At 36.5% G+C, this 9,047-nt stretch overlaps 1 protein-coding gene across 1 annotated transcript in view; it reads left to right on the top strand.

The window, feature by feature from the left end:
• The window catches only part of LOC106681182 (putative fatty acyl-CoA reductase CG8303), a 118,873-nt gene that overhangs the window by 7,782 nt on the left and 102,044 nt on the right, over window positions 1-9,047 (top strand). The gene's annotated exons all lie outside the window — the stretch shown is intronic.

Below are 9,047 nucleotides of genomic sequence, written 5' to 3'. Positions count from 1 at the left end.
TATTATTATAATTAATATAATTGTAATTTTTCAATTCTACTTTTATGCATATCTTTCTTTTGTATGCGAGGAATGTTAGTAAACTGGCGGGGGGAGGGAGTATTACAGTCAGCCGTTACTACGATATCAGCTGACGGTCCGTATTAACCTTTAACTGGTGCCGAAACCTGAGAACTTTAGACACTGGAATAATTTTTGTGTTCGAAGAAAAATTTTTATTGTTGTTTTCTTATCTTCCATTTTTTTTCTTCTTCTATCATTTTTTTTAATAATGGCTGGAAATGGGATCGTCAGACAAGCGGTTTAGAATCTGGAAGCTTTTAATCAAAATAGGGTCGAGAACGCACCTCCCATGGCGGTGAATCCTCCACTCCCGGAGCTTGCCTGTGACCGGAAGTCTCTCGAGCGGGACCCTACGCCACAACTCTGGAATGGATAAAAGTATGTAGGGCAACCGCCTAAGACTTGAGGAAGGCCGTTCCTAACCTCGAACGGTTTACCGGGGTAATGGGAAAACTGAGCCCCCTCATAAAAGGGGGTGACCAATTTATTAGCCGAATCGAAGCAAAGTCTATCGAAAATCTACTCGATAGTGAAAATGCAGAGGCATTAAAAGCAGCGGTCGTCTGCAGAGTAAAGAGGAGCATCCTCAATCAGATTCAGGCAACGAAGAGACCCCTTTAAGAGCTATCAAGGAAAGAAGAGGATGGTGGGCCCCAGAGGAGGATATATTTATGTCGATCAGAGAAACTAAAAAGCCAAAACAGCTAAATGGGCAGTATGGCGCGGAACTCCTGTCACGCTACAACAGAATCGCAGATAAAGTCGGCGAGATAATGGAAACAATCCAGGTACAGGATCGATTGCAATCCCTATCTGTAGTACTAAAAATTCAATTGGCAATTGAGCTGGGAAAGAAGGAGGGATTTCCAATAGAGCGCTCGTGAAATGTGCCCAAGATCTCATGGATGCAAGCGCTAAAGAGGTTGAGTCCCAGATGGAGGTAGAGGAACCAGGATGGACCAGAGTCCTTTACCAGCGATCCAGGAATAATTCACGAACATGACGGAGGAGAGAATACCAAGATAAACCCAAGGAAAAGACGGGAACCACTGAGGGAAGATTGAGTGAGGAAAAAAGGCCGTTACCGCTGAGAGGATTGCAAGTGCAAAGGTTGTGGTAAAGCCGGGCACCTGGTAGCACAATACCCCGCGCCCGATGTTTTGAATGACAGAAGGACATATTGCCGAACAGTGTCCCTATATGTATCGGCGGAGGGAGCAAAATAAGCCTGAACCGATGGAAGTCAATGCACAGAAATTACGGAGGAGAATCTCTCGAAGGACAACTGGATGCGCGAGTGAAGCTACGGAATTGTCCGAAAACTTGGAGAAAGAAACCGAGGGAGGAGACACTGGGTGAGAGGACTCTGTTACGTGGAGCGCCAAAGAGAGGTGACACTTACATATGACCAGGGAAAGACAATCCATAGAGGACTGTACGAAACTTTACAGACATTGCGCCGTCGGTACTTTTGATAGGGTATGAAGTGCACTATTCAAGAAACCATTGGTAGCTGCGACGTATGCCTGAGTTCGAAATACAATACACATCCACCATAACCGACACAGGAAAAGTCGCCCACTACAGGAGCACCGCTCAGTGATCTTCAGGCGGATTCTTTTACATGGAAGGGATACAAGTGGGTCACAGTGATCGACGTATTTAGCAAATTAGCTATGGCGTACCCAGTGAAAGAGAGGTCGGCAGAAGTAGTGTTAAGAGCCCTATGGACATGTTTCCAATTTTACATACCAGATAGAATCTCATCAAACCGTGGGAGAGAGTTTGACAACGCAGGTGTCACGGAAGAAATGAAAGTCTTAGGGTTAGTGTGGCACCTTAACACTCCGGGACATCCAAAGAGCCGAGGAAAGATTGAAAGGCTCCAGAGCAGTCTCAGTGACCATCTGCGGGTGTATCAGTTGGAAAAGGGGCTAGAGCTGTATAAAGCTATGGAACGAGTAATTGTGGCATACGATCTTTCATAGACTCCGTCACCGGGTTTTCCTCATTCGGGATTGTTTTTGGACCGCGGGGACGTCGTAGGAAATACCGAGATACAGCGATTGGGGAGAGCAATATCACCGTTAATTATATGGCACGAAGAAAGATGTGGACAAAAGTCAGGAACAAAATTGAAAAGGAGAAACGCAGAAGAATGGCACGTCACAACATCAGTTTCCGTGATTTGATGGGCCAGCTTAAAATCGGGACAGTGGTGTACCGGAAAGTGGGAACTAATAGTGGGAAAGAGCTGCAGAAGTACAAAGGCCCATTCAGAGTGGTCATAGTATAAGAGCCGGGAAGAAAAAAAGGCAGTTATTTTACCCCAATTTTTGATTACTCCACTGAAAACTTTATAATTACTAGTCAAAACTGATGAGTCTGTCAAGTATAGATAGAGAGAATAAAAAATGGCGGCTGTTTCAAAACCTTAATTTTTCATTCGGAGCGGTATGTCATTAAAGGTACCAACAAAACAAGAAAATCTAAAAGAACATTATTTAAAGGATAATAAATTTGCTGAAATATTAGCCCTAATAGAGCTATTTAAGTCCAATAGTTCTCGAGATATAGCCTTTTAAAAAGCAACAGTCTTAAAAATCTACTGATATATCAGTAGTTAGTGAATCTATTTTGAGAAATCTATATCTCAGGAACTATGTGACGTACTGATGTCTATTAGTAATCAAATTAAAGCTAGTTTAATGTACTATAAAGTAGATTATGACCTTTACCTTCGTAGAAATAGTATTTTTCATGATATTTACTAAAATAAATTGATTTATAGTTGTTCGGACCATAAGCTTGATTTATAAAAAACGTTATTTTAGAAACCATTGGACATACACATGTCAGCCAGCACTCAAATTAAAGTTAGTTAAATTTACTATAAAATAGTTTATAACGTTTTTCTTTGTAGGAGTAGCAGTTTTTATGAAAAATATATCTCTAGATCAATAAGCCACACATAATAAAGGAAATTTAACTTACTATAAAGTAGTTTATGACACTTATCTTTGTAGGGATAGTAGTTTTTATAATATTCGCATATGAATATCAATTTGGCGAATGAAAATTTGTCCGAACAACTATAAATTAATTTATTATAGCAAGTATCATAAAAACTGCTACTCCTATGACGATAAACGTCATAAATTACTTCAGCCCATTAAACTAGCTTTAATTTGAGGGCTAACAGAAATCTGTACGTGAAATGGTTTTTAAGATATAGATTTTTCAAAATAAATTCACTAAACTGATCTTTCAGTTCCACAGCTTGTAGAACTGACTGCCTCACTGCGAGCTGTGGTTGTGGTTGACCGTCACCATTAACCATATTAGTCAGTAAAAAAAAAATGACAATTTAACCGAAATTAAAGATAAGAAAGCCGGAGGAAAAAAGAAAAAAAATCCCTGATGAAAGAACAGTTAAAAAAAAAAAAATATTCAATCGGTGAAGTTTTTATAAAAAATATTTAGATAAAAAAAAAAAGATTTAGAAGAAGAAAAAAAAAATCTTCAATCAGTATCCGGGTCTCGACACCACTTACGAGCACTTGGACTGAAAGGCTTGAAGAAAAAGGAAAACAGGGAACAGAATTAAAACGCACGCTTATTAGAAAGATACTGCTTTATTATCTCTGTGATGCTCCTTATAGACATTATTGAGGTTTATTTACATGGGGAGTTAGGATTAGAGTTGTATACAGGTCTTGTCCAACCATAACTTATATATACGTATATGAAGATCTACGGAACTCAATAAAAGTCAGTTACTAGCTATCAGGTATTGTGTGTGTCGCATGTCTCTTTTTATATTTTTCATCTAGAACAGTTATAACTTATGATGTACGTACTAATACTTCTATTCAGATTAGAGCTGCTGTGACGTGAAACTTTTAGAAATATTGCTGGAACTTTTAAGCTGGATTTAATTAAATTACCTTTATAGGGCTGCTCTTCTCTAAGGGAATTATTGTACAAAGTATGAAATTTAATTAATACATTTGCCTCTACCATGAACTGTTCATTTCCTAATGCACTATGCTCCTCACTTATATGTTTAAATGAGACGTAATTAAACATAGGCTTTCTATATTGTACATCAAACCAGTTATGAAGAATATATATCATTACTATATTTGGCCAATTGTCAAGATTTGCTCTCTTAAATTATTCCTAAAATATGTCGACTGGGAAAGAAACAATTATATCTGAATAAGATTTATTAAAACGTTTCACAATCGTTAAAATCAGATTAATACTTTTTATATTCATAACTTAAAATATATTGAGGAATATTTCAGTTTTTATTGTACGCAAATGATCACCGTATATGAATTAACAGGATGCGGTCAAGAAAAACAAACATAAAACATATAATAGTAAATGAAAAATGAATTAAACCAAATATATTACCTAAAATAATAACGAGTATTGAACTGATATAATAATAACTAAAAACAAAGATATAAACAATAATTATAAAAAATATTATAACTAACTAGCTCCTTGACGCTACAGACCGTGGGCATTGGCATTCTCAATAAGTTTTCACCTAATGACGTTATTTTATGCGATGGTTCACCGGTTGTGGGTGTCTAGCAGGTCTCAGGCTTCTCGATGATACCAAACTCCCATCTTAGTCGTGGTTTGTCTCTTCCCCTTGTCCAATACAGCTTTCCTTCAAGAAACTTTCTTGGAATGCCATATTCTGGCATTCTGGCAATGTGTTCAGCCCAATGCAGTCTTCCTAGCTTGGTGTATCTCATAATATCTATATTCTCATTTAAAGCACTGTTCCTCATCCTTCTCCAATTTTCATTGACCATCAGTGGTCCGAATATTAGGCGAAGGATCCCCTCAAAGACGAGGATCTCCTCCACTTCAATGCTTGTGAGGTCTTAGGTCTCCGATCCAGAGGTAAGAGCAGGTTTGATAGAGGTGAATCTTGTAAGATTCTGTATTCTTGGTATTAATCAAATGTTATCCGGAGGCTGAACATCAAGGAGATATTTTGACAAACAATTTTTAAAAAGTTACCAACTGCGCATAATGAAATTATTTATATATTTCATTATTATTTTTCTTTTTGAAGAGTATAATCTAGCAGTATGTGATGACAGTAGGAAGATGGTGCGGTAGGTGAAAAAATGAAAAAACTAAGCTATTTCTTAGTAAATGGTTACTAATAAGTAGTTTTATTCTTAATCTTCTTCCTATAACCATTATTTTTCTTCTTCCTTGGCCCTATAACTCTTAAAGATCCATGGTCTCCTGTAATTTCGGCTGCCAATCATGTCTGATGAATATATTTTTGATCACCTGGTGTACTCGATTCAGTAACACTTTTTTAAAAAACATATGTTTTGGTGAACGCGTAATCCCAGTAAAGCAATTAGTTATCGCTTCTTTTTTTTTTTTTAAATCAATTCAACTTTTTTAAAAAATTTAATCAATAAAATCATTTTTTTAAAGAAAATTCGGATAGCTGCTACCTCTTGGGAAGTAATTTATCAATTACCTTTTTAGAAAAGTTATTTACTTCATAATATGCATTATGAAATGATCATTTTGACGTAGTCATTTTGGAGATATGAGGTCCGTAATCATATACAATTTATTCAGAATATATAAACAAAATATAAGTTAAAATTGGGACGACATTAGTATTGATATCAATATCCGCAGGAGTATCAAGACCATAATTGGGCTCCCTTCTAACATATTGTCGGAAATGTTATATGCACGCAGGGTATACCGAGGACTGGGTTTGATCCGCTGCCAATGGGAGGCTCTTCTGCAGCATTGGTCCATTGCCTAGTGGATGTTGAATGTTCCAGATGCCCTATTCTAGTCCTATTATATTTAATAACGAAGCCAAAATCGCGGCATGGGCTAAAAGACTCGCTGTGTACCAGAGCTACCAAGGTGTGAGATTTCTACGGTAGCTGTTTCGTGAGAATGTTTTTGAAGAATGGACCTATTGCAGGTGGATGGGTATTGCTGTTCGCCATTTCAAAGAGACCTCGAAAGCTAATGGATATTTGTGTGTGAAGCAGGAACTCTCGGGGTCAGAATGGGCTAACATCCTGAAACTAAATACTAACTATGCACCCCAGTGTGGAGTCCCAGGAGGCAGTGGACAGCAAGGAGAAGTTGGGTTTCACTGTCGCAAATGCGGAAGAGGGTCTGAAACACCATGTGCTGGAAAAATGTCCCAACTACTCCCTCCTTATAACACGCTGACATCACTGGTTCAAAGAAGAAATGGTGAATGAGGAGAAGATGGTTGGGGGTGCGGTCAATGAAAAACACAAATAAGTACGATTAACTTATTTTAATGTGCCTACGTTTCGGCTAGAGTTTCTAGCCTTCTTCAGGGCTGTTAGCTGGAAGATCGAACGTCTAATGACGTTCGATCTTCCTATACGTTATATCTTCCTATTCCTATACGTATATCTTCCTAGACGTTCGATCTTCCAGCTAACAGCCCTGAAGAAGGCTAGAAACTCTAGCCGAAACGTAGGCACATTAAAATAAGTTAATCGTACTTATTTGTGTTTTTCATTGACCGCACCCCCAACCATCTTCTCCTCATTCATCATCCACGGTCAACTATCTCTCATAATTAAGAAATGGTGAAGTTCCTGGGAAAATTCACCTGCTTCGATGAGGTTTATTGAGTTAAGGAAGGATCCATAAGAGACTCTGATGTTGGATCCGACGGTGAGATTTAAGAACAATGACCTCGATCAGGTGGATGAAGTGGAAAGGAAAAAGAAGGAAATATATGAAAAATGCGTCCATTTCCTAAAATAAAAATTTCGCGAGACCTTCAAAGAGACCACCGTGAGAGCTTCTTAGAAGTCCACGGTGTTAGCACTAGGTATTTAGCACTCTGGGCAGTAAATATTATTTTGGGCTCCCTGGGCATCATACATCATCAGATAAATGGGAAATAGCTCTAACATTTCTCACTATGTTTTTTTAGATTTTGAACCTGTAGATTTGTGTATTATCTCATTTATTCATTTCTTCTAACTTTTTGTTTGTTTGATCTGATTTGATGATGATATTGTGTCTTTGGTTTGATTTTATATTGCTATCTAATGATAAATTGGTTTAATTTGTTAAACGGATCAAATATAGGTAGCGAATCACTGGAGATGGGGGCCTGAGAGAGTGAAATAGGGAGAATAATATTGTCAATTAAATGGAATAAAATTGCTAAATAGTTAAATTAAAAAAAAAATTAAAATATTTGCACGTAGGGTGTAGACTAGTATTAAATGTAAAAGGAAAAGGTGGGAAAACAAAAAATTGTAGTTGTATCATATAAATATATGTATTGTATATATATATCCGATCATGGATTGATTGGTATACATTATATGATAGCAACACAATGTATTTGGGCAGTTTGGCTAAATAAAGTATTTACGTAAATGTGGAATGATCTTTCGGTTTTGCTATACAATCTTTGACAATTTGTTTTTGACCAATAAAATTGGATCTCACTCGCAGATTTATTGATGAGAAATGTGGTTGTGGCGATTAAAGATAACTATTATTATTAAATGTAATTTCTTTCTTTTTCTAACAAATAAATAAATTATAAGCGTTATTTTGTTTATTTTAAGTCATTTTAACTTGAATTTACCTTTTTTTAAAATTTTTATCAAATATTTCTATCTTTTTATTATATAATTATGTACATGCTTAGACTGTTTGATCACGTAAAGATTCCATCCCTAATTATCAGCATTATACGGAACATTGTGTGTTGCTTAAGGAAACAAGTCCAGTGCCGGCAAAAAAATGATCAAACCTCAGACGTTTAAAACAAATGATGGGACTTGCAATGATTGTTACCTTCCCCTTACTTCTATGCTTATGCTAATGCAGTCATATTGACTGTGCCAGATCTGAACATTGATACCTCCAGCTATCCCTTTAGCTACCATGTTCCCTGAATGAAAAAGAATATAAAAAAATATAAAACAAGGTCAATTTATTGTTCGCCAAACCATTTCTTTCCCATAATAGTCAAGTGCACACGCAACATCCTGTTTCCAAATGGAGTGAATGGCTGGGTATTGCCAAAAGATGGGATAGAGATTTTTTAGTGTCCTTACTTTCTTCCTCATCAAGCAAATTTGATCGAAAAATTATGAAAGGGAGGATAAACTTTTCATATTTAAATATGACCTTCAAAGATTTGAAGAAAGAGTTGATGGATAACATCATCACTAGGTGAGGTATATTTGGTTACTGTAACCAAAGACTTAGCGTATATTACTTTCGTTTCAAATGAATATGTTTGAAAAAACTTTACTTATAAGGGACGCGACATCGTGCGCATTGAGGCGAGGGACCCAGAGTGCTTGGTTTGGAACGTTGTTGGATTCTCTGGGGCAGTTAATATTTATTTCTTGGTGGTTCTGAGAAATGAATCATGACACTCCTACCTGATTAGTATGTGGCAGCAGCTTCAAGGGATGGAAAAAAGGACTATTAGGACTAGTTCCCCACCAGTTACCAATACCAATACTTAAAGCAGCAGCTTCAAAAGCTCTGTCACAATAAAAAATATTAGAAATTATTAGACCAGTGAAAAGAGAAGCTTTATTCAAATAGGTCATGTTCATTAAACCAAGTTAAGGCGTTTATACTTCTTTGCCACAGTTACTTTGATCATTCTAGAAGTAATTTTCAGCCAGCAATGGACCTCATGAACAAAAGATTGAATACATTTGGTCTACACGATACAAATTTTTAAAAAAATAAAGCAAAAATCTACCCTACATATTCATAACTCTGTGATGATATTTAATCTTTAAATTTATTATGTAATCAGAAATAATTCAATTGGCCAAAAACATGTCATAAGAAATTTCACGATTTTAAAAGCATTTGGCCTAGATTTTCACAAATTAAAAATTCAATATTTTGCTGAATCGATATCTTTTTTTTTTTTT

Source organism: Halyomorpha halys, unplaced genomic scaffold (genome assembly GCF_000696795.3).
Source record: "Halyomorpha halys isolate HHAL.00 unplaced genomic scaffold, Hhal_1.1 Scaffold316.1, whole genome shotgun sequence".
NCBI lineage: Eukaryota > Metazoa > Arthropoda > Insecta > Hemiptera > Pentatomidae > Halyomorpha > Halyomorpha halys.
Note: the sequence above shows the minus strand (reverse complement) of the source record. Positions and strands in the feature narration are given on the sequence as shown.